The sequence below is a fragment of the Rhinolophus sinicus genome, chromosome 13 (genome assembly GCF_057876585.1).
Source record: "Rhinolophus sinicus isolate RSI-liver-muscle chromosome 13, RSI-T2T, whole genome shotgun sequence".
NCBI lineage: Eukaryota > Metazoa > Chordata > Mammalia > Chiroptera > Rhinolophidae > Rhinolophus > Rhinolophus sinicus.
Genome location: NC_142513.1, coordinates 6,789,523 through 6,816,607, shown reverse-complemented (window position 1 = coordinate 6,816,607; position 27,085 = coordinate 6,789,523). Strand labels below are relative to the sequence as shown.

Below are 27,085 nucleotides of genomic sequence, written 5' to 3'. Positions count from 1 at the left end.
ACAATCATTAAAACATTTAACCTAAACAAACTGCTACTTGTTGACCAATTCATTTGTACCCTTGAAACTGTAAACTTATCTCCAAGATCTAGTTAGGAAACTTACAGTTTTTCTCTAAGTTTCCCTTGTGTATTTTACACATACTTTTTCTGAATCTGACAAGTAGAGAACTCTACCTAGTAATCTACAGTAGCAATCAAAACCTGTAACTTTAAAGCCTTCAACACTATTTCAAGGAAATCACCAAGGTCACACCCATGAGCTAAATGGTCAGTCAACCCAACTTTCCTAATATAGCTGTGGAAACATGTTTAAAAGTTAAGTGGAAGAGAAAGATACAAATACTCAAAGCTGATATTCAACATCACAGCCTAAACTATTTAAAAGCAGATGACTGCTCCAAGGCAAAGTTTGGGAAGGTCCTATTGTAGGAAGGACACAGTGTCATTTTCTTGAAACTGTATATATAAGTGTTCACTTCTAAATAGAATTAGAGACCAAAGTAGTGTAATAAAAATATAATCATATTAGCACATTTGAATGTCATGATTAAAAACTATGCCTGATCATTCCAAATCACTTAAGGTCAGTTAAAGGACCTTAATATGAAATTAAAAAGCACCATATATTAGTTTTAGTTTCAATATTATCAGTATTACAGATACTGTGGTCTGTAAACCGGCTTTTAAAAATTCCATCTTGACCTGAAAGAGAACTATAAGGGAAATGAATTTTAAAAAAAGATTTTTAATGAAGCAAGGTCAAGCACTACTATCAGTGAGTTTCTATTATTATGACCTTCCCAGTACTACTTTAAATATTTTGAAAAGGTTTTAGACTAACTGCAAAGAGAGGGAGTGATTTCGGAGAACTAAAAAAATAAACTGTTCTCTCTTTACCTGTGTTAACTCTCTACAGAGAAAACAGTGAATGTGTAGAGTACACACAAATAACTTGTATATAGAGAGACATATATAGATAGATATACAAATAACTGTAACCATTATATTATAGCACCACCCTCCACACCTACACCTCTTTTCCACAAGGCCAAATGGTGAGTGTTCTTAACTGTACCCAACTTAACTTCAGACTAACTACATACATGGCAATGCCTGTCAAAGCATGAGAGCTTTCTTTAGCAACATTTAAATATTCCCCTCCCTATCTATGTTCAGCAAATACTAAATTTGTATGTCTGGCCCTTTCAAATTATCAGTTTGCTTTCAAAATGAAGGAAGAAAGCCTCCTTTCAATTAACACATACAGTCACTGTTCAGTAGATATATATGCTGAACAACAACAAACGTATCCCCTGATTAAAAAAAAGAAACTCTTCTGGTATAGCTGAACTGTTTTGAAGTTATCCAGAGTTGATACACGTAGGAAAAATAAAAACAACTATTTCTCCTAATACAGATTCAAGAACAAAACATACCTAGACTCTCAATCTCCAGGCCATATAACTGTATTTTAAATTCAAAAGATTTTCTGACACTAGAAAATAATGAGCACCAATACACAAAACACTACAGGAACCTGTTAAAAAAGCAGCATCTGCCCCTTGGGTAGCTTTTCTATGTGGAAGACACAGAAAACAACTTTGCTAAAGCTTAAGGACAAAGGCTAAGGAATAAAACTAATTTTCTCATACAACTTACTCAGCTGTCTTTTCAGGTTTAGTAATTTTATTTCTCAACTTTATCATAAAATTACCAAACTGGCCCCAAACTTCCAGTAACTCAGTTATGTTGCTACCCTGGGCAGGAAGTAATGGGGATGTTAAGAACAGTCAGTCAACAAATGTTCAAATGTAAAGCTTTTTAATGAGCATTCCAACGTTAGGCATAAAATGGTAGTGGCAGCCGGCTGCCAGGGGCTGCCACTCGTTTATTTGGAAGACAGATTTATACAAGAACTGAGCTTGCTCATCACGAGCCGCAGATTTTAGCAAAGAATGGTCCCTGTCCTCTTCCTGCCCTCAGTCTCCCTTCAAAATCCTTTGCCCCACATACCACTGCAAATTGGCCTAACTGTATTATTGGCTGGAGATAAACAATCCAAGTCACTTATTCCTACAGGCAGCAGCATTTCATCCAGTTTGTGTGCTGCACCCAAAATGAGGCCCTAGAGTTATAAATGACCAAGCTCCCCTCACCCAAATTTAAGAAATTTCCTGTTGTCTGTGTCATTCTTTCTTCCACATGCATTTAAATCAGTCAACACCCCTCCCGGCAAAATGTGGGGATGGGGTGTACAAATCCAGACTGTTCCCACTGTCCCAGGTCTAATTTACATGCTGGAACTAAACCCTTTACTATCTGGAATACTTCATTATGGCTGGGATTCCTTTAATCCCTGTTCTGTAAATACCTTCCAGGTTTTTATTGTTATACCTCAGTAATTTAAAAACTCTTCTATATATTCCAATTGTAGTCATTTAGTTGAAAATCACATTACACTTATTTTATTCTCTTGGAACACTCATTCATCAGTGTATAGAACTGTCTCATGTCTGATTCCTACTGTATAACTTTAAGGCTTAAAAATACCCAGCCATTGTTCAGAACGTTGGCTTCACCTTTCCATTTCACTTATTAACCATACTGCCACGGGATTAAACTGAAATAGGGAATTAGGAATAAACCATTTAAAACAAGTCATACCCAGCAACCTCAAAAACCACAGCATACAGGCCATACTGGCATCCATGAGATGGAACAATGTGAACTGAAAAAATTTTTTAAGCAAATGGAAACAAAACTTCATGTAAAATATGAAACAGGTCCAATCACTTCCAGTCCTAAGAATCAGATAAAAGTGTATCTTTTTTTTTTAAGTAGCAGATTGTAGGCAGTCAAGAGTCATTAAAACTACTCAGAAGTTCTTATCAGCCAATATCATGTTTGTGACAACTGTGAGAAAAGAATTTAATTTTATAAAGTGGGAAAACAGCACATCTTTTGGGACCCCTGAGGCTCTCATCAAACGTTTCAGAATTAAGAGTGCTCGGGAGTTGGAAAAAGGCAACCCTGCTGTGGCAAAAACATGCCATTTCATCAGAAACACTGTTAAGAGAGAGAAAAGTGATTAGCATTTATCTGAAATAAGGAGAGGGACTGTCCTGGGTAGGCCATTATATCCTTAATTATTTCATCCGTTTGTAAGTGACTTGATGATTAAGCCTTATTTCCAGATTTCCTCTTTAAAAGGACCACTGCAAGGGAAAAGTGGGGCTGCCATTCCTCCAAGTGCCACTGCCAAAAATGGAGGCTTACAAAGAGTATGCAAATCTACCCTCCACCCACCTGAAACCTTAAAGTAAAGGCAAAGTCAAAACCCTCCCACCTCCTTCTTCCTCCCCTAATACCTGAGGGGGGCGGGGGGATCAAGCTGTTATCTAAATAAGATTCTTCAGGGTGAAGGGGGAAAATATTTTCTACAAATTTTATCTAAGTAATGTATTAGTTCCTTTTTTAAATTAAGAAGTGAAAGGGAATAATATGAACCCAAGACAACTGCTAAACTTCAATCTCGCAGTTACTTAAAAAAAAAAAAAAAAAAAAACAGCAAAGGTCAAACTGCAAAGTGTTAGGTGTTGTGAAGATAAAAGGATTGAAAGAAGCTGGACACTGAAGAAGTTCTGTGTCCTTCACCTACGAAAGTCAATCTTTTCCCCTACTTCCTCCTCCAGCATGCAAATCAACGTACAGAGCTAACCCAGCAGCCTTCATACCAAATAATTAAAATTCCAAACAATCAGATTAACCCTATTCTAACAAACAAGCCAACCACATTATAAATTTGTCTTGTAGCTCTTGACTTCTAGATTTTTAAATAAGGCACTGCTTCTAGAATTTAATACTTATGTAACTGATTAAAAATGGCAGCAATGGGCGGGGGGTGACTAAAACACCGGGATTAAAAACACACACACCACTACAGTCTTTGGAATACTGAACAAAATAGTATCTAAAATAAACATGACTTCTCAGAAAAAGTCATCTACCATTAAGGACACGCCTTAAAAGTTCTTAGCACATATTAACGAAGCAAGCACAAACTAGTGGTTTGACTGTTATATTTTTCAGACAAAAAGCAATTAGGTTATTACTCTGCACTTGTCACTACAGAGACTGAAGGCTTTTCAAAACTCTAGATCTATTACTCATTCTCAAAATGTTATAAAATGTAGTATTTTAAGTCTTACTTGATATCAAGGCAGTCCATCCATTCCACGGGAGAAAGAAAGTACAGTAAAAAAAAAAAAAAAAAACCTTTTTAAATGAACTTCTTGACATATAGAAAAGAGAAGATAAAGGCCTGCTCAGACCCCTACCTAGTCACCAGGCCTGGCCGGCAGCTGTTGTTACCCTGCCTTTCTTTTGTTGAGCTTAATCTCATGTCAACTCATTCAACCAACTCAAAAGCGATGAAGACATAATTGAATCAACCTGAACTAAATCAGACCTAGGCTTCTTAAAACATACAGCTTAATGGTTGCAAACGATCTAGAAAACCAGGAAACCAGCTAGGCTGTGGTATGCACGGTGGTCAATAATACACGACCCCAAACGGGCCAAAGGACCACTACAACCGCCATTTATTTAATACACGTTTAGGAATGTTCAACGCTTCACACCCTATAGGCTGATTCAGAAAGATAAACTGAGGCTCAAAGAATTTCAAAGGGGAACACACCAAGGCCTTAAACTCTGAAGTTGGAGTATCCTTTTCCGGGGGGGTGGGTAGTTTCTACTGCTCCAAGTGTGAACAGGCTACTACTCGGGTCCCAGAAGTGGCCACTGGTGGCTCCTTCCTGCCCCTGAAACTAAACCTTGCGAGGAAACTCCCCGCCGGCCCACCCCACCCGCCCAAGAAAGCAGCTTCCCGTCCTCGGTGGCCCTACCCCGAATCCTAAAATGTGGATTCCAACCCGGGACCTCAAATTCCCCGGCGCGCAGGTACCGGCCTGAGCACCTCGCAGGCCAGATCTAGCCCGCTCGGAGGCAGGACCGCCCAGGCCGCCCCAAATCCAGCCTTCCGGGCCTCCAGCAGCGCCCTCCCCTTCCCCGTCCCGCATTTTGGGGCCAAATCAAGAGTGAAGAGGGCTCTACATCTGAAACTGCGTGGTTTCGCCACTCAGCGCCTACCGGCAGAAACTTCCCTTTTAGAAAAAAAAGAAACACTTTTAGGCTAACATTTCAATCCCTCCTGCCCTTTAGAGTTCCTAGTTCTGCTTCCAGCTGGGGCTTTGGGTCTCCCACTAGAATTGAGTTATAAAGATATTCTTTAAGCGTTTAAGGGTTATTTTACAAGTTTCTTAAATCTTTAAAATTAAAGGGGGAGATTTTAAAAAAAAAATCACACATCTAGGAAATGTAGCCTGGTGCACCGCCTGCTCAGAGATGGGCAGAAGACCGGGACTCTGGGGGACGAATTTGGGGGCGCCCGGGGGGCTCGCCGGGGTGCGCGACGAGGTCCGCAGCCAGGCCAAGCCCCTCCCCCGGCCCTGGAGACGCGCCCTCCGCCCGGCCCGTGTGGACGGTCCCGGCCATTGTTTGCGGGGGACGCCTGTTAGGACGCATTGTTTTGGCTGTTTCCAACTTGCCCCGGCCCCTCCCGGGCCATCGCTGGGGACCCCGCGCCGGCCCCCGCCCCTCACCACCGAGTCGGCAAACCGGTAGATCTGCCCCGCGGAGCCTCCCAACTTTTCAAGAACAGCCCCCCACGCACCCACGCTCGCAACCCCCAAGCTCCCTCCGGCCGGCCCTTGGCTCCTGATCCGGAGAAGGGGGACACCCCCGCCCCCAAGCCATCTCGACTATTTTTAAGAGTGAGTGTGATGGTAAAACACTGTCTGTATACACCGGGGGCTCGCCCGACACCTTCTCGCCGGGTGGGGAGGGGGCGCCCTAGAGGAGCGGAATAGAGTAGGAATGGGGGGGCGGGCGGGGCGATCATCCGGGGAGGGAGGCGAGATAACGAGCACTGGAGACTCGAGGTCGGGCTCGGGGGTACGCCGGAGGGGCGAAGCGGGGCGCCCCGCGGGGCCCGGCGCGGGCGGGGGGCGCGCCCCCTTTACCTGCGGCTCCGGCTCCTCGGCCATTTCCTCGCTCGGCGGCGGCCGGGACTGAACTGACACCACACGAGCGAGCCGAGGTTTGAATGAGGAGGGAGCGGGCGAGGAGGGGAGGGGGCGGGGAAGGCAGGAGGGAGGGGAGGCGACGGGGAGTTTCTCTCGGCCTTTTGTGCGGACACCTCCCGGATTCCGCGCCCGCACCGGCCCCCCAAAAGAGACGGGGCGCCACTGGGCGAGGGGCGAGCCATCCCCCACAGCTCCTCTGAGCCTCGCACCTTGAAGACCCCCCAAAAGGAGTGCCCCCACCCCCACCCCGAGGATTTGGGGGCCGGGCTCACCTCGGGCGCGGGGCTAAGGTGAGCGGGGTGGGGGTGCGCACGAGGGGCAAAGGCGCGGGCGCCCCCTACTCGTCCGCGCGGGGACAGTGCAGGCGCGGGGGGTCCCTAGAGCCGCCGGGGCGCGGCGCGTCCGGCGCACGGGGACTGTTGGGTCAGAAAGTGCTCAGAGAGCAGCTGTTGCGCCCTCCCTCGGCCCCGCCGCTCGGAAACGCCCCGCCTCCTGCCTTCACCGGCCGCGCGGCCCCGCCCGAGGCCCCGCCCCGCGCCCACGTGACTCGCGCAGGCGCGCCCCTGCCCCTCCCACCGCCGTGGACTCCGCCTCTGGGACGCGAGCGAGCAGACGAGCGCGCGCACCCCCTGTTCTCGCCCGGGAGATTTCCGCGCACGCGCGCATCTTTCACCGCCCCCGCGTCCCCCGCCTCCCGCCGTCCGCCTTAACGTGGCCCGCGCGCGCCCGGCGGTTCCAGTGACAGGTACGCGGGGAGGGGGCCACGGAGACAGCGCGCAGGCGCAAAGCCAGGCCTCGGCCTCGCCGCCTCCCCCTCCCGTGTAAGGTGTGCCCAGGCGCGGGGAGGGGCTGGTATCCCGAACTCCTGGGTCATCCAGAATTACCAACAAACAAAAAGCCTTTACAACACCCATGTGGGTAGGGTAAAAGGCAGCTGCGGACAAAACAACGATTTTTTCAGATTTTCTTCAAGTGTGAAGAAAGTCTATGAGATAAGATGATTAAAATGTTTTTTTTTAATTAGTACCTTCATAAAGCTATCCTTTAATTGTTATTTTTCTTAAAAGGCTGGACTTGCGCTATTATAACTGGAGATTTCTAAATTGGGCCTGGGTTCCAAGAACCACTTGGGTTTGATAGAAATCCACGTGGATGAAACCGGGCTTAAACCCGGGGACCAGAAAAAAAAAAAAAGAAACTAGCCATTTCCTCTCCTCCCCACGCTCAACTCATTTAAAGCGTTTCCCTCCTGTTCTTTCCCTTGCTCACACACACACACACACACACACACACACGAAGTTATGATTCCGAGGACTCTGATTTCCCCCATTTTAAGTAAACTCCAGGGAGGAACCACAGAAGCTACGATCAGATCCACTAAGTTTTCTGCCCCCAGATGCAAACGAACGCAAATATAAACGGAGCTAAGCAAGTCACCACAAACTAGCGCAGTTTTTTTTTTTTTTTTGGCCTTCCGTGTGCCCAAAATGTAAACACTTAAAAACACATCAAGAAAGGCAAAGTATATACTTAATAAGTCAGGACCAAAAAAAACACTACATAAATGCTCGGCGGGTATGCAATCCAATCCTTCATAAATAGGAAATGGAATTTGAGAGACAACAGCTTCTTAGCAAGGGGGAAGAACTTGCCAAGTGTGAGCTTTTGCTGTCATTTTATATATAACTACTAACCCCACATATGGTCTGGTTAGTCTTTTTTTAAAAAGGAAGTGAACCAATTACTTACTCACACTTAATTAATTAGCAGCGCCAGAAGTAGATTCTGAGGCCAGAACTCTTTTTTTTTTTCATTCAAGTACACTGATACTGATCACTTGTAGTCGTGGGGTTCCTTTTCTCCCGGAAGGTGAATACCTTTCTTTAAAATATTTTTTAGAGCTTTGTAAATAGTGACATCCTACTACACAGTCCAAAGACATACTCTTCATAAACAAGAAGCTTCATTGAACTTATCAAAACAAATGACTTCCAGCACTGCTCAGAAACAAAGAAACCATGAACTAGTGCAACCAGGTTGAGTCTTAACATAAGTTGTAGCCTCACTCTACATGTTAATGGATAACCTTTGAACTCTGAAACCCTGAATGCTGTAAACACAATAGCACTGATAGTAGTTTAAAATCCTGCTATCAAAATTGAGCAAAAAGAAAAGTCTAAACTTTTCTTCAGTAGGAATAGGGAAACAATCAAAAGTTTTGACAAATAATCGTTTCACTTAGAACAATGAAGCTCCTGGCTCTCAGACCTTGTTGTTAATGAATGATTTTCTGAGCAAAAACTGCTGTGCTTTTCTCTATGCCCTCACAAAGCTACCACTTTGTTAGCATAATAGCATCATAAGATTTGTTAGCTATTGTTTCTTTCCTCCCCCCCAAAAAAAAACAACCTTATTATGTTGTAGCTTTTGAAATTGAAAGATAATTGTATTAACTGATCTATCTGCTAAGACTTTATATGTGATCCTTATGTTGGAGCAAAGAATTACAAAGAACCTTATTCCTGGAAGCATGCCAACAAAACTGGGAAATCGTTGCAAAATTCTGCCAGTGACTGAGTGCTGGGTTGCAAACACATACCGTGTTTTTAAATGGACATAGAATGATCTGAATTAGCTGTCTGAGAATCATTCTCCCTTTAGAATGTAGAGACTCATACCTAAGATGTATTGGAAAGCACGTATAGTTAAAACAATTAAAAATGGAAACTCCAAAACTAACAGGAGAACACCAGAACATTTGGTGTTGTAGTAAAAGCTAATAATTCTATTACTATTGTATGAAATGAAAATTAAAAATCGAACGTTGGTCTGCATATACTTAGCTCCTCCCACAAGTAATCCTGTTTTGCCATCACCCCCCCTAGCTAGACTAATTCTAAAGGAGTCAGGTGCTGCAAACAGGCAGGCAACACAAACAAAGAATGGAACCAGAAATGTCCCTTCAGATGGGAGCTGATGCTCTGCACATGTTACTTGGGGGAAAGGGCAGAAAAAGCCCCACTTCACCTCTTTTAAATGCGACAAACATCAGCTGCACCTCATTTTTCACAATTATCCAAACAGAGCAGCCCTCCTCCTTAAGATATGCTTCCCAGTGTACGCTTTAAAAATCGCACCATTATCTCTGATTTAATCCTAGTGATCTGAGACCTCTTCTTTTAGCTAACTTCTGGTTTTCTCTCCAGATCCTGCCTGCCACAGCAATCTCAGACCTAATAACGAAACAAAAAATCCTTCTAACTTGGCTATATTTAACATTTATTGAAATCTTCTTTTGAGACTTAGCCTTAATTAGAAGAGCAGAATGCGGTTTGATCTTCTTCTTTCGCAAGTATTTATTTTACTGTGGAACTATTACAGAAAAACGATTTGGAAACTGTGTAGAAAACACTGGAGCTGAAATGGAGCCAACACAGATATTTGACTTAAAAAGAATTCAGTGTTCAGAGCAGGAAAACCTGAAAAACTGCAGTGAGGAGTTAGCAGGAAAAGAGAATGGAAAAGTTAGCCAAACCTGCCAGCTTCTGCAAACTACAAAGGACATTTGAGAAGGAAACCGGGGCAGCCCTTTTAACATGACTCAATACACTCAGTTAAGTAGGGATCACCAGCAACTTGCAGGAAACACCACACTTCTCTTTTCTATTAAGTTTCTTGATTTCACTCAAGTCACCTCAAATTTTTAAACCCTCTATTAAACATCATAATAATAGATGATAAAAGTAAATAGTAGAAATTACCTTTCAGAAGTGGAGGCAGCGTCCGGAACCTGGGGACGCGTTTGAGTTTGCCAGTCCACCTGGCTGGGAACAATACTGAAAGAGATGTGATTGCTGGATTTTACAAGCAAACCAAAAAGGGAGGGGCCAAGAATAAGGTTCAATTTAAATAGAAGTTTAGATACAATCCCGACCTGATTAAATTAACTTGATTAAGTTCAGGGGACAGTGTTTATTTTAACTGTATTCATCCCATTGGCAAGTTTGATCAGTGCCTTTCCCCTTTGCAAGCACAACTTTTGTCTTCCTCTGATATTCTGGATAGTTTTCCAAGGTTGACCTCGCTCAAAATGTAAATGTAAACTTTCTTTAAAAATTACATGTGTCATATAACTTTCAGAGCACCTCTTTGAAGCTTTTTGCATTCATCTGATATTCCAAATGGGGAATTTTGGGAAAGAGGAGATAGAGTTAGAGGACAATAACATTTATTAAAATCTGATTCTTAGCCTCACCTCAATAAATGGAACCATCTACAACTCAACATAAAAAAAAAAAAAATCCAATTAAAAAATGGGCAAAGGACCTAAACAGACATTTCTCCAAGGAGGCCATACAAATGGCCAACAGACATATGAAAAGATGGTCAACGGCACTAATCATCAGAGAAATGCAAATTAAAACTACAATGAGATATCACCTCACACCTGTCAGAATGGCCATCATCAATAAATCAAAAAACAAGTGTTGGTGAGGATGTGGAGAAAAGGGAACCCTTGTGCACAATTGGTGAGATTGCAAATTGGTGCGTCCACGATGGAAAGCGGTTTGGAGTTTCCTCCAAAAATTAAAAATAGAACTACCTTATGACCCAGCAATTACTTCTGGGTATTTATCCAAAGAAACCCAAAACACTAATTCGAAAAGATATATGTACCCCTATGTTCACTACCGCACTTTTTACAATAGTCAAGATACGGAAGTAATAGACGATCAATAGACAATTGGATGAAGATGTGGTACATATATATATAAAATGGAATAATTCCCAGCCATAATTTTTTTTTTTAATGAAGTCTTACCATTTGTGACAATGTGGATGAACCTAGAGGGTATTATGCTAAGTGAAATAAATCAGACAGAGAAAGACAAGTACCATATGATCTCACTTATATGTGGAGTCTAAAGAACAAAATAAATAAAAAATAAATAAATGGAACCATTTTCCACCCACCCGCTTACTCAAGCCAAAACCCAGAAGCCAAACTATATTTCATCTCCATCCCCACACGCACCTTTAATCTATCAGCAAACCCTATAATTTCTATCTTAATATATCTCGACTTCATCCGCTTCATCTTTAACACAAGCCTACTCCACAGCACCGCAAACTCTCACTGTCTCCTCCAAATATTTGTGTAAGTGAAGTCTCTCCAAGCTTTTCTTTCTAGGTTTGCCTTAATACATTCTCCACCCATGAAGCCCAAGAGGTCTTTTACAGTGTAAATCAGATCATGTCACCGCCCTGCTTAATGGCTTCCTATTGCCTCAGGAAAAAAGAACAAAACTCCCGAGCTTGCCTCACCAGCCCTGTACATCTGGCCCCTGCCCAACTCTCCAGCCTCAAGTCTTGGCCAACCCTTCCTTCTCTTAAGGTTCTAAGCTTCAGCCATTAGACCTCTCTGACTCAGAGCCGTCAGACTTGGGGTTCCCTTTGCCTAGCGCTCCCTTCCCATTCTTTCAGGAAATCAGATTCAGTTTCTCCTGAAAATGGTTTAAACCCCGTGTTCTGGGGGGGTGGGGGTAGAGAGGGTACCCAGGGTTGGGGGGGTGCTCTCTGACAAGGTGTCAGACTGTCTTCTCTCCAATCACTTGGGCTCAAATACTCCAGTTCCACCTCCTGAAAGCTAGGTTAATTCTAGAATATGATTTAATCTCTCTGGATTTGTTTCCTCATCCACAAAACTGGAGTGATGATGATGATGATGATGATGATGAAAAAGAGGAGGGGGAGAAAGAAGAAGAACTACTTAAAAGTTCTCATCATACAGAAAAAAATTGTAACTATGACATGGCGGGTGTTAAACTTATTGTGATCAGTATGCAATGTATACATACATCAAATTATGTTGCACACCTTTGATACAGCATCATACGTCAATGACATCTCAATAAAACTGGAAAAGGAAATATACACAATTATGTAAATAATATTTGTTTTCATGTAAGACCCTTTGGAGAATGAAATGAGGTGTAAAGTTGTCATCCCAGAGTCAGGCTGGGGAGGGGGTTCTTGATACAGGCGATAGAGCTTACAGTAAGCAACAGGTGAAATCCTTGCCTTCTTTGGAACTTACCTTCTAGAGGGAGACAGACAACACAGAGATAGTTATATTTGCAATATGAGATCACTGGGAGGGGCAGGTGCTTGCTGTTTTAGATGGGGGATCCCTGAGGTGCCGTGACCTCCAGGAAGTCAGGTGGCAGGTTGGGGGAGGAAGGTGGGAGGGCTCAGGGCTGAAGGGAGGCTGGCTTGGAGATAGCACGACAAGTACAAGGAGGCCATCGCACCTGGGGCCCAGCAGGTGAAGACGGGAACGCAGGGAAGTAAGGCCAGACCTTGGAAAGACAGTGCAAGAACTGGTGGTTGACTCTAATTGCAGGAGGAGGTCAGATGGACAGTTCTCCGTCCCCATTTTATTTACCACGTCAACAGCTCTTGAAAACTCAATCCCTTCCTCTTCCTTTTCCCTTGATTTGGGACATCAGGTTCTGCTCATTTCCCTGAGTCCTCACTGGCTGCTCCTTCTTGGTCCCCTTGGCTGGTCCTCCTCTCCCTGATTTCCAGACTTTAAAGTGCCCCAGGGCCCAGTGCTGGTACCTTCTGTTTCTTATTTATTCCCTAGGAGATTTCATCCAATTCAGTAGCTCAAAACACCATCTGTAAGGCTCCTAAATTCATATATTTCTCACCCAGAGCTTTCCCCTCGACTCCCAAAACATATGAGTATTTCCAACTGTCTACTTCATCTCTGTTTAGAGAGCCAGTAACGAATTCTAGATTTCACTCTGACCTTCTCCTGCAATTCTTCACCACTAATGGATATGCAATATCATGGAATTGTACGCGACACAGGAAGTGAATGTTGATTAAGAAGAAAGAGTGGGTGGAGAGATGCGTGAGCCACTGACATTAGATCATGCACCTCTGCCAGGTACCCCTAGAGCTCAAACCCATGCAGTTATACTCACTACACATTATACTGTAATAATTATTTGTTCCTCCTGTCTTCCTCCTATTAGACTCTCAACTCCGTAAAGATAGATGACACTGTCTTTTCTCCGTGGTATCTCCAAGTCTTAGCATGGTATCTGCCTAGAGCAGTGATCTATAAATGTGTTCAAAACAAATGAATACAGAAATGAATAATAATACATAGAACTCAGCCGCAGTGCGTTCCAGTGGGAAGGGAATTGAAATGTGGGTCTTCAAGGCCCGTCACTGGGGTCTTGGCTCAGTTTCCTCATGGGGATTATAACCTCTACTCGGTCTTTTATTTTTTATTTTTTAAGCAGGGCGCAGCTCACAGTAGCCCATGCGGGGATTGAACAGGCAACGTTGGTGTTATCAGCACCATGCTCTAACCAACTGAGCTAAGCGGCCACCCCAAAGGGTTGTTTTTATGATGACTCTTGCTGGGAATACAGCTGACCCTTGAACAACACAGGTTTGTGCTGCACATGTCTATCTGTACAGGAATTTTTTTTCAAATATGTACAGTACTGTAAAATCTATTTTATGATTTTCTTAATAACATTTTTCTCTCGCTTTGTAAGTATATAGTATATAATATTATACTTATAACTCACAAAATACATGTTAATCAACTGTACATGTTATCAGTAAGGCTCCTGGTCAATAGTAAGCGATTAGTAGTTAAGTATTGGGAGAATCAATAGTTACCTGCACAATTTCAACTGCACAGGAGTGGGTGACCCAAGCCCTGGGTTGTTCGAGGGTCAACTGAACTGAGTTATCAATTCCACAAAGGGCTCTGTGTAGGACCCATTCTGAATATACCTGGATCTCTTGTCTCAGCTCTCCGATGACATTTACATTAGACCTGGAACCCCAGCGATACCGCATTTGCTAGGAAGAACTTTCAGAATCTCTGACCTCACTTTTCTCCTTTTCCTTCTGGCTCTCCCTTTTGGGTGATATAAATGGCCTGTTGTCTGTATAGTTGGTTGGTTTAGAATTTTATGTTCTGGTCTGAATCAGACTGGTTAGCTCCACCAAGAGCAGGAACTTGTCCAAACTCACACCCTGCAGTGCCTTCTGCTGTATTGCTCTGTCTTGGGAAGGGTTGCGTGGACTGTAGCACTGATGTTTCAAAACAATTCTATACCAAAAGCAGGACCAGCAACCTGAAAGGCTAGCTGATAAGCTCTAGCATTCATTGCATTCTCAGTGTATGCTTTTTACTCTGTAACTCATTTAATCCTTTTAACGACCCCGTGAGGTAGGGTCTATAGTTTTCCATTTTTACAGATGAAGAACCTGGCAGAGATTAAGGGACTTTCCCAAGGCCCGCTGGTAATAAGCAGCTGAGTTAGGAAACTAAATCCAGCACCTGCCTCTAGGGCCCATAGCCTTCTCCACAGGTATACGGCCTCCCTCAGAGCCCATTCCCCTGCCTAGGTCTCCAACCTCAGCTCCTGTCTCCCTCTTTTCCCCTCCCTATCCTCAGCACAATGGGCTCCTTTCCGGTGCAGACACTGGCCAACCTCACCCCCACACTTGGTGCATCCCCAGGGCCTTGAACCATGTCTAGCACATAGTAGGTGCTCATTCACACCAGATGAAAAATGAGTAAATGGATACTATGTGCCAGGCACTTTACATCCATTATCTCTTTACGTTCTCCTAGTAACACAACCAAATGGCTATTTTTAGTCTTGCTTTAAATGCGAAGACATTAAGTATACATTCAACCATTAGCACACACACCTACTATGTTGTATACCGACATTTTTTCCCGCATGCCAGGGATATAACTGTAAGGAACATGCATTCCATATTTACAGCTCTACCATGCCAGCAGAAATGCAGACAATCACATATCTGTCACATTGATCTTTTCAAAAGTCCTATCTGATTACATCATGGCCCTACCTGAAACTCCCAGTGTCTCGTAGGATAAAAACAGAATTTCTGATAACATGGCTGGGAGGATCTGGTGGACCCAGCGAAGGATTTTACTCCAAGGACACTGGGAAGCCACTGAAAGGAAATGGAAGTAAAACCAAAAGAACTATTGAACTTCAAGAGTATCTCCACAAAGGTCTCATCCCAGCTAAACAAAGACATGGCAGACTTGAAGTTGCCCTTGTAATCTTTCTTTTTTTTTCTTTCCCCCTTCCTCCGCCTCCCTCCCACCCCACTCCGGTTCTAGCCGTTGTTTCTCCGTCTAGTTGTGCAGGACACAGCTCCCTGGCCCACGCTGGTATTATGAGCCTTGTACTCCCCCCGGCTGAGGCAGTCGGTCACCAGTCATAGGTCAACCACTCACAGCAGCTCTCGCCAGCTGCCGGCCACTCACACTGTCTGCCGGCCACTCACGCTGGCTGCCGGCCACTCACGCTGGCTGCCGGCCGCTCATGGCATCATACGGCAGCACACAGCACCCCACAGCTGCTCACGCTGGCTGCCGGCCGCTCACACTGGCCATTGGCTGCTCATGGTGGCACACGGTAGCCCACGGCAGCACTCAGCAGCTCATGACCGCTCACGGCAGCCCAGCTCCAGGGAGAGCTGTTCTTCTCAATCTTAGCTGTAGAGGGTGCAGCTCGCTGGTCCATGTGGGAATCGAACCAGCGACCTCAGCATTAGGAGCACGGTGCTCCAACCACCTGTGCCACCGGGCTGGCCCTGCCTTTGTAATCTTATCAGTCTTCACCCGGTTAGTTAGTTGTTACTGCCTTTTCTTTAAAAAGAAGAAACTAAGGCTCAGGATGGTTAAGTGGCCTGCCTGAGATCACAGGGGTAACCCTTTCCTGTCCCTACCTTCCAGACTACACTGAGGCCAATGGGCCATTTGAATCTGAGGTCAAACCTCAGTTCTGTCACCAACCTGTTTCCTCACTTCTAAAAATCTATACTGATGCACATTTCTAGACACCCTATTTCCTAAATATTCACCAGTCAGCTGTGTGTGGCTTCAGGGCAAGGGTGAAACATCCTCACCCTAACCTTCCTCCCCTCCTCCCCATTTCTGGAATAGCAAGAGTTCACTTGGCTGCCCCAGGGCTAGTCCCCTCCCACCTCAGTCATTCCCTTGCATTCCTGGTGTCCCTGTGTACTTGTCCATCTTCCCCAATAGACTGCAACTCTCCTTTGAAAGCAGGGAAGAAAGGTCATGCAAATTCATGTTCCAACAGCAATTACCAGAGTGCTTTTTGCATGGAGCTGGGAAGCAATAAATGTTTATAAAATGAAAATGTCCAAGACCAAGTCATACCTGCCTTTACATGGCCCCTCAGAGCTAATCAGTTAGTAAATCTTACAGATCCTATCATCCCAATATCTCTCAAACACACCCTTTCCTTTCTATTCTCACTGTCCTTGTTTCTTGTTGCCTTCTGATCTGTGTAATGATCTCATAACCTCTGCTCCTGAAACTGGCCCCTTCCTAGCCCAGAACACTTTTTCCTAAACCCCACTAATAACCATCCTGCTATACTGCCCTGTGCAAAAATCTCAGATTTTACCAAAATAAGTCATCGTTCTTTCTCTAAGGATGCAAAACCGCACCATGGCCCCAGCCAACCTTTTAGCCGGATTCATTCCATAAATATTTATGGATGACTCCTTTGTCCCAGGCACTCGGCTAGGTAGTAATTAAAGAGTGAGGTACAAAACAAATTGTATTTTTGCCCTCGTGGAGCTTACATGTTAATAGGAGACACAGACATTAAACAAATTAAAACATAAGTAAATAGATAAACATATAGTGCCTACCCTACAGTAATACTCAGGTAAATAAAGAAGCACACACAAGGATATTCACTGCAGCATTGTCCATAATAGTGAAAAATTAGAACCTGCATGTCCATCAGAAGGAAAATGGCCACATAAACTATGCTATATCCAAATTTAAGAATATAGGCAGCAGCTGGAAAGAATGAAGTAGTGTCACATATATTTGGGTGGCTAAATCACCAACACATTGTGGAGTAAAAAATAAAAGAATCAAGCTGCAAAAAGGTATGCTGTTTTTGTTTACACACTCACACTATGATATATTTTCTAAAGGAAATTTATGTATATGTGTAAAATACCAGGGATGCCACGAAAATGTATACACATGACTTGTATTCATCTTTTGTTATCGGTGAAATTTTAATACAGTATTTTTCCTTTCTTAAAATGTGTGTACATTTTTTTTTGGCATCTTCTGTATGTATGTGTATATACATATATTATGCATGTTATATATACCTATGTCTGGATTTACACACACATAGGTCATAAGAAATATGTATGCTGATCGTTTCCCAATATATACAAATACCTGAATCTAATATAATGTTCTATGTTGATTATATCTAAATAAATAAATAAGAAAGAAACATATATATGCAAATACGTGAAAGTTAGGAAGGCCCATACCAAAAGTGGTTAATTCTCAAGTGTGGGCAAGGACCCAGGACAGTTTGGTGGTGGCTAAATATTTTGATCTTTTCAAAAATATTAAAACATATTCATATTGCATCAGTATAGCTAAAACTGAGTTGCCTATTAGCAAAGAAGTCCAAACTGTGTTCAATGCCCTGAGGAATAAAACATGGGGAATAAAATGTTTAGGATTTCCATATACTGCTTTTTGATAAACATTTGATAAACCGTGGTCTGCTTACCCATCTCCTTGCTGTGTGTCTGCTGTCTGACCCAGCCTGACTTTGAATCTTCCCAAAGCATGTGCCAAGTATATGCAAAAATTACTCTGCATCCATCCCACCCATCCCCCAAGGTCCACTCGAAATGCCACCACTCTCTTTGTTCAGTCACCCTTTATTCAGTGGCTCCATTATGACATTTGCTGTGTGTTTGTCTTACCACCTGACTAGATGGCAGGCCCCTCAAAAGGGAAGGGTCAATTTCCTCCCTGTCGTGGAACATGGAGGGCAGACAGGAAGTGTCCCAGTATTTAGCTGTTCCATTTAATTAGGTAAATATGCCCCCTAGATTATTTTATTCACTCATTCATACACTTTCTCACTCAATAAATATTTATTGAGCACGTACTTTTTACCAGCCACTGTACTAGGTGCTGGGGATGCAGCAGGAAAGCAAACCTATCAAAATGCCTGTCTTTGTGGATTTAACATTTAATATGATAGTGTATTAAGTGATAAATGCTACAGAAAAAAAAAAAAATAAGAGGGGGCAAAGGAGCCAGAGAGTGGAGGGAGTAGGTAAGGGTGATGTTAAATAGGCTGGTCCAGGAAGACTGCACAGCTGAAGACAACTGAGAGAAGATCTGAAGGGGTGACAGTGTGAGCCACACAAAGTTCTGGGGAAAGAGCAGGCCATGCTAAGGACCTGGCATGCAAAGCCCTCAAAGCAGTGTACCCGGTGCCTCAAGGAAGCCAGCATGCACTGTGGTTGGTTCGGAGTAAGAAGTGGAAACAAGTCAGAAAATAAAGATGGCGGACGTACGTATTGATTGCTTGGGGTTGTTGGAGCGTTGTAAAGACTGGATTTTTATTTTACTCTGAATGAACCCGAGAACCCCTGAATGGTCTGAGCAGAGGAGTATGACCTGGCTCGGATATTAAGAGGCTTATTAAACAGACTGATAAAACCAAGAAGACTCCTAAAATAATAAGGACAATAGTCCCCTTTGCTGAAACCACTCAGATATTTAAGTGTGTCCACAACGTCAGGTTACTTTTACAACAATAACAATAATAGTAACAGTAAGAAGAGATAATAAGGATAAGAAAAGCAAAAAATACTACAATTTATTGAGCCCCTGCTATGTGCCAGTCTTAAGAACACATCCAATTTATTCAATCATGGTGTTTAGTTCTCCTGATAACCCCTGTATATTTAATTCATTTGGTAGATGAAACTGTAGCCATCTGCGGTTAACTCGCTTTCTGACTTACTAACTTCTCTAACTTACTTGAGGTCCTACAACAAGAATAAAGTGGAATTCTAGCCCGATCTAATAGCCCATGCTGACTCATGCCATTCTCTTTTGTACTAAGTGGTTAACCTTGGCCTTAGGAAAATAGAGAATAACAGCGATCATTGATTAAGTACTTATTATAGGCCAAGCACATTACGTGCACCATTTCTGGACACCCAGGCAGAGTCAGCACCCGTCACCCAGATTAGAAAGCTGTGCCTCTGAGCAGTGATCTGGCTAGTGAGCTCTTGAATCCCGCTTTCTGGGTTCAACCTAAGACCCTGGGCTACCAGCTGTGCCACCACACTTGAGCTCCCTCTGCCTGTTTCCCTATTTTATAGATGGAGGTAAGAGTACTCACTAACAAGTGTTTTGGGGAGGAATAAATGAGTCCTCACTTGTAAAATGCTTCAGGGAGAATTTGGCACATAGTAAGCACTCAATTAAGGCACCTATTATCATAAAGACGATTGCCCAGGGCACAAAAGCTCGCAGGCATGCAAAGCCAGTTTTGTTCTTAACCACTGCAGGGCCCAGCCAGGGTCCTTACTCCTCCTGGGCTGGGAAAGAGAAGCGAGTATGTTTATGGCAGGCGAGGGAGACAGACGGATTTGGACCCGGATTTGTCCGCTCCAGAAGCTGAGTAGCAATCAGTCATCCGCTAGACCACGCTGCACATAACAGGAAAGATACCTGGATCTGGGTGATCCTCAGGAAGTTGGGAGACGTCTTCCCTTTCCGTGTTCCTTGGGGATCTTCTCCAAACGGGAGGTCAAGCGATACCTGAGGAGGAGTCAGGAGTGAGTGGAGGCAGGGAAGGATGTGGAATTAATGAGCTCCAAGTCTCCAGACCGGAAGGTGCGCCCTCAAACCACGCCCTCAAGCAGAGTCCCAGGATTTGGGGGAAATGCTGGAGAAGAGATTAAGGTCAGAGCCACACCCTTGATGGAAGTGACCAAAAAATCATGAGTCTAGACTCAAGCTCAGACAACTGCCCTAAACGTCAGTGGTGGACTTGATCCAAAGCCACGCTCCTTCACCACTTTGAGCTGATGGGGTTTTGCTCAGTAGCTCCCAACGGGAACACAGAAGGTTTCCCCAAAACCAGAACTGAATAAAACACAGCCTGCAGAGCCTGCCTGGATCCAAACCCTGACTCTCTTGCTCAGCGGCTGGGAGACCTCAGACCTAACCTTTCAGCCTCACCTGTAAAATGGGAAGAAGAATGTCGCCCAGCGCAACGGGCGCTTTTGAGCATTAAATAAGCTAATGTCAATGAAACCTTAAAAATGCCTGGCCCATGGCGAGCACTTAAAATATGTCAGCCAAAATGGTATTAGCCATTATTTTCTCTGGATGGCTCCTTGTTCTAAAGCAGCCCTTCAATTAACTAAATCCCTTTAGTTCCTTTAACAACTTTGTTTTTAAAAATGTAGTTAGCATATTTTGTTCACATATTATTATTATTTGTACAAACACCAAGCCTGCGTGTCCTCTTAAAATTATTTTAAGAGGTTATGTTTTGTTTCCATTTGTTTTGAGGAACGACTTCAGCGTCGTTGAGTGGGATGAAAACAGTGAAAAGCAAATGAGGATAATAGGACCATCCTTGAACTTTAAAAAAAAAAAAAAAAAGGAAACAAAAAATAAAGATTCAGATGCTGGGCTTTTAAAGACCATCTTGCTAAGTATTTTCAAGTTCCTCTTTTTTTTTTTCTCCCCCATAAACACGACAGTAATGAGATAGTTTTCCTTTCTCCTTGCCTCAAAATAAATAAATAAATAAATAAAATCTGTCACATAAATTTCTCCAAATCAATACAATTGAATTTTCTACAAGGATTTGTAACTGATAGGCTATATTCTTTTAAAGAAAATAAGCATGCTATATACAGAAATAAACAGTTTCTGAAGCAGTTTTAGTTGAAGTCAACAAATAAGAACAACGTGTCCCCAAGGAAACAAAGTAGAATTTGGACTCGAAGCTAAAATGGCTCTGCCTTAATCCTCTGTTACCCAGTACCGTGGGGCTGCGTTTACAGGAAACGCCTGCCACCAGAAGTTTTCTGCTAGTTTTCAACCGTATTTTTGTATCATCAACTCAGCCAGATGGAAACAAATAAAATACCCAGCTTAAAAAAAAACAAAAACGTAAAGTAAACGAAGAGAACGCTGACCTGTTCATTTCTACCTTCTTCAGGATGGGAAGAGAGGCAAGAAGAAATGCAGGCTCCCCTCCCCCTCCAGGACTGGGCTTCCCGGTGGGTGGGAACTATCTCATTACCACATTTTCAAATAGACCGGTTTCTCTTTTAATCAAAGTTACTTTGTGGTTGTTTGGCAGTCTGCACATGCCATGTTTTCATAGCTATAGAAAATGTGTATTTATTTATTTTGAGATGGCTATGACCATATGACAAACATAAGCCAGTCTTAGCCAATGATTTATAAGAGCTCTGAAAAGCACTGCCTTTAAACATTTTAATAGAAGCGCTCTCATCCTTTGTAAGTGGAAGTGTAAATTGGTACAGTCCTTTTGTAAACAACTCAGGGACACAAGTCAAGGGCCTTACAATGTTCATACATTTGGGTGCAGCAATAACACTCCTGGAATGGATCCTAAGGAAATAGCCCCAATCAAGGGAAAAGTGTTATGAACAAAGATATTCATGGCAACAAGTTTACTATAAGGGGAAGAAACACACACACACACCCTCTCTCTCCATATACGTGGAAACAAATAGAGGAATGATTAATCATCCAAGTTACCCCCTCCCAACTCTTGCACACAGCCATTTCGAAATTAGAAAGTTTTGAAAAGTATGCCATTGGGAAATAGTTATTATAATAGCAAACTGAAAAATCGAGATGCAAAATCATATTTTTAACAAACTATAAAGCTCTTTATTAGTGAGCAAAAAGGGAGGCTATAGGTATACATAAAAATTTTTAATTGGTTTTCTTATCAGGGAAATTTTAGTACGGACAGGGCATTATGTGATACCAAGAATTTATTGTTAATCCATTATCTGTGATAATGGCATTATGGGTTATTAGAAAAAAATAGGTAGACATATTTTTTTAGAGACATATACTTAAGCATTTAGGAGGAGAATCCTATGGTGGAATTTATAATATGTTTTAGCACATTTTTAAAAATGGGAGAACTGAAGCAAATGTGGTTAACATATTGAAACTGCAGAACTGGGTGTTGGATGGGAGGGGTTCATTTTAATATTCTCTACTTCTGTGTACATTTCAAAATTTATATATATGTATTTTTTAAATAGCCATATATGGCTATTCAAAAAATGTTTAATAAATTTTTTTTGTTAAAAATCCTAAATGGTTGTTTTTTGATCATGGGATTGGCATGGCCTTTTGCTACCTCCTATTTTTCTTGAATTATTTTCTATAATATACCTTTGACAAAAACAAATTAACATTGATTTTACCAAAAAGAGATTAAAAATAAGAGTTGAGAGTCCCACAGAGATGTTTTTATTGCTGTGTAATAGTCGTGACTTCTCAGAATGCTGTGATAAGCCTGTGTACCTGAAAAATGTGAGCTCGTACATGGTCCAAATCCTGTCTGTGGGATAGCACTGTGCCATCTGAGCCTATGCTGTAAATATAATCGGCAGATAAAAAGGCCAGCTGCAACGAGCCATTTTAAAGATTAGGGACCATTTAAAAACACACACCACGTCCTGCCTCTTAAATGTTACGTGGCAAGATACTCTGGTTTTATTTCTAAAGTTTCATGCAAAGATCAGGCAAGCAGCGTGGAATCCTACATACCACCAAGCTGACTCAGAAGCAAGGGTTCCACATTCCTTAATTAGCAGTATCAGAAAAGCACCCCTTCCTGCAAGTGGAGTTTCTCATTTCATCCAGCTACTCAGTTGGCCCAACACATCGCACGAGGTCATGGAGAAGATTTCCATAATTTTGGAAAGGGAGACAGTGTTGTGCAATTTGTTTTATTAGTTTACTTTGTTTTTGTTTTATTCATTATATGCTATTCCATTGTATTCTAATTTTTTGCAGATGGAAGATGTCCAGGGTGACATTATGCATATTCTTCTTTGTTTCTAGACTTTATGGACACCCTGTCTCTATTGAGATCACAGTTGAGAGCAGAATGAACACTTCACCAACCTGAAAATACAGTTCCCTTCATGATTAATCAAAAGATTCAAAGTAAGGTGCTGGGCCAAAAGTTTGTTTTTGTTTTTGTTTTTTTTAGCACCAATTACTTAAATGAAGCTCCTGATCTGTATTAAAGTTCTCTGGCAGAAGTCATACAGGGTGCAAGAACGTGAGGAGGATTTCCAAGGAAGATTACACCGTTTTCCAATGTGATATATTTCATTCTTTTTGAAAAGACAAGGGCCCCCAGCCGTATTGCAGCCTTCACCAAAACGTCAAATTCTCAGGAAACATTCTCCTTGTCAATATTGGATTTAACCCTTATTAACAGTTATTCACTTTGAACTACAGAGGTTTTAAAGAAATGTAAAATAATGCTAAGCAGGTGATGGACAGACACTTTAAAAAAACTATCTGGAAAACATTGTTTTTGCACATGGAGGGACCCTACCTATATCTGTGCTACATGACGTATTATTCTATTTTCCGCTTTTAATCCTGTCTTCCTTACACTGTGTCTTATCAAAGAATTCTCCTCTTTGACCACCAGATTGATAAATTTATATTTACTTTTTAATTAAGTACTTGAGCTGTAAATATGAGGGTAGACAAGAAAAGCTCATAGTCTTAAACCCCAAGAGAAAGCCATGTGTTTGTCTTAGTGGCAAACCTGTCTTCTCAGGTGTCTAAGACAGAGCTAAGAAGGTGTACTTAGGAATTTTATTTCTTCTGATGACGTCTTCTGACATTGGAAAATGTCTGAAGCTGTTTAGTGGGGTAGACCAACTCTTGATGGGATCTCTTAAGAATGAAAACCTTTTCCAAATATATGGTGATGGAAGGAGAACTGCCTCTGGGTGGTGAACACACAATGGGATTTATAGATGATGTAATACAGAATTGTACACCTGAAATCTATGTAATTTTACTAACAATTGTCACCCCAATAAATTAAAAAAAAAAAAAAATGAATGAAAACCTTTCCTTCTGATGCCAGAAAATAATTACTTCTTAACACTACACGATAACAACGTGATCATTACAATGAAAAGTGTATTTTAAAATTCATTTACTTTAAATAACAATTATGTCCAGTTGAGTCCAGAGCTAATGGACAGTGGCTTAAATTAAATAGAACTTGGGCTTCTGGTGTTCTTGGGTTATATAAGAACAACAGTTTGAATTGTCACCCCAATAAATTTAAAAAAAAGAAAAAAGAAAAAAAAACAACAGTTTGACATTACCCCTGACTCAGTTTGCCTATTTCCTCCTTATATCACAAGATACTATGAGGGTGAATGAAAAGTACCCTGTGGCCATTGTATTGTCTTTGTGAAGAAACATTAAGATGTCATAGTTTTGTTTTGTTTTTCCTCGAAAATAATGTTTATAAAAACAGTACATTGTAAGACATGGACCAGAAATCCAAGAAGCTGAGTCTTCTCTCACCCTTCGAAGAAATCAAGACTGAAGTAAAATTGTTGTTATTCATATTTTGGGGATATTATTCATACCTAAGAGAGTTTTTCTTGTGGCAAAAAGATGATCCCTGAATTCACTCTATAGTCTGGTCTCCTTCCGTGTCTGTATATTAGAAAACAATTTCTGCCCTTCTCTTTACTTTTCCAAGTTATTAACGATTTTATCTTTCTGAGTTTTCAAGCAGGCAGTGCAACATTTAAATCCACCAGAGAAACACTGGAACTTTAACCTGTAATAATTCAAAGCTTCTGCTTTGGACACAGGACACCCACCCTCCGCAGTATATTCTATTCTATTCTGTTTATATAGATCCATGTGAATGGTGCCCACCTGGAGTCGGTCGATGGACTGAAGTAATCTTAGCAGACTGTGATGGTTTGCGCACAACCACTGCTTCTTTGTCACATAGCTGGGCCTGCTTCTGGTGAACCCCGTGCTAGATAGAGTGATCTGAGAGGCCTCCTGGCCTTGTTGATATTTCTTTACTTATCAGTGGATCGTAAGTTGGAGTATTTCCTTAGTCATAGAGACCGGCCGTTTATTGGGACGTTCTCCGTAGGAACTACAGTTGAAGATAACAAAATGGTTATTTAAACATGAATATGAAAGAAAAAAATTTTTCCTGGTGTTTAAGATTATTTTGCTATTTTCTGACTCTTAAACTTGTAGCTGTTTTTGAGTGGAGATCTGATTTTTTTAGTATGATTCTTCTTCTTTCCTAGTATGACTTTTGAATGTTTAAGTCTTTTGAAAACATTTACGTGTTCTGACCAGCCAGCAACCCTGAATGTCTTCTATAGTTCCTAAGATTAAGAAAATAGGAGAAAGCTAGAGAGATTTGGCAAGCAAGTAGGTAATGATCTGGCAAGGAAAATTCTTGAGCAAGAGTATATGGGTTTGAGTTTATTGGAACATTTGAAAGCAATTAAAATTTTTTTTTCCCCCTCAAACTTATTTTTGTCCTTTTTACTTTAAGCACACACAGGCATACAACTGAAAACTAACAATACAAGTATAAATGAATCATTAAGCTGATCAAGCCAAGAAGAGACTACCAGGGAATTTTATAACATATTGATGGAGTTTCTAATCCATTCTCAAGCTTATTGTAGGTGTCAAGATATATCCTTTAAGAAAAGTTGACCAGATCCTCAATATTCAATTTTAATTTATATGTATTGACCTGATACAGAATTCCTGCATAATGTCAAAAAAATACTATCTTCCAAATTGTGGACCTAGGCATGGAAATGAGACCTCTATGGTTAAACTATATATAAATGTGTGTTGAACTAATGCAAATAGAATATAATAGAGGCCCAGTAGACGAATCACACTTATTTGTGGTAACTCCACAATGACCTAGAAGACTGTTATTAAGCCTATGTAACCGCCATATTTTAAATACAAGTATTCTCAAATTTTGCAATATCCTTCAAAAAAACCAGAGGATATATTCTAGTATGCAATGGACCACCTTAAAAAATATTTTTTGATTTTTATGATTAGAAAGGCTTACTGTTCCTCATAAAGTTTGAAAATTGCAGAAAACACCCATAAATCCAACACATATAACACTCAGAAACAACCATGGGTCCTATACTGGTATGTTTCCTTGCAGCTTTTTTTTTTTTTTCAGCTGTACAAAAAACAATGTAATAGTTCGATTACACCCCTCACAAAGTGGTCACCCCCCTTCCCCAATCGACTACCCCTCTGATATGTATATAGCTGTTACATCCTTGCAGCTTTTTAAAAATGGAACAGTACTTAGTAACATTCTGCCCTTCTTCACCTGATTGTTACAATGATGATTTTCCTCAGTATTAAAAATGTTAGCTTCTTAAGTCACATCTTTTCTTTCTCTTGTAAAAATGTGTAAAATAGAAATGCTGTACAAGCTCCCCCACCTCCCCTCACCACCATTCCCCCACAACTCCCTTTGTTCGAGCAGAATGGTGCAGAATATCTGTGAAAGTGAAACAGAAACAAACAAACAAACAAAAAACTCATTTCACTGACAGTTGAATCAAAACCCTAATAAGTAAAGACTATGATACCACTGAAATTCTCTTTCCCCTCCCCTAGTATCTTAAGATATTTCAGAGTGAATTATCCAGGAATAAAGACTACAAAGGGGATATTCACATTGTAAAGTAAAACCAAGTTGACAGAGTAATTATCTCCTTTTAAAAAATCTTCACTCTGGTCATAGTAGTGACCTCTAGGGAGGGGACCAGGGAGACTGGGGACCACCGTGGGAGGGGGACTGGCTTTTCCCTGTGCCCTCTTTGTACCTCTTGAACTGGATATCAGAAGCAGGTATTAACTTCTTTTTAAAAATACATATGTAGATTTTTAAGTAC

At 41.8% G+C, this 27,085-nt stretch overlaps 1 protein-coding gene across 7 annotated transcripts in view; it reads right to left on the bottom strand.

Moving 5' to 3' along the window:
* ZNF217 (zinc finger protein 217) overlaps positions 1 to 25,251 on the bottom strand; it is a 41,717-nt gene extending 16,466 nt beyond the window's left edge. Inside the window, exons 1-3 of one of the 7 annotated variants that reach the window (XM_074317171.2) lie at positions 25,050 to 25,251; positions 19,779 to 19,868; positions 9,910 to 9,984 (exon numbers count right to left, since the gene is read on the bottom strand). The gene's annotated coding sequence lies outside the window, so the exon portion shown is untranslated. Of the gene's footprint in view, positions 1 to 4,909; positions 5,053 to 6,085; positions 6,396 to 6,420; positions 6,912 to 9,909; positions 9,985 to 19,778; positions 19,869 to 21,262; positions 21,319 to 25,049 lie in introns of those variants that run through there. The other 6 variants (XM_088789071.1, XM_074317172.2, XM_019726065.3 and 3 more) reach the window with 6 other exon arrangements.
* Between the last annotated feature and the right edge of the window lie 1,834 nt (positions 25,252 to 27,085).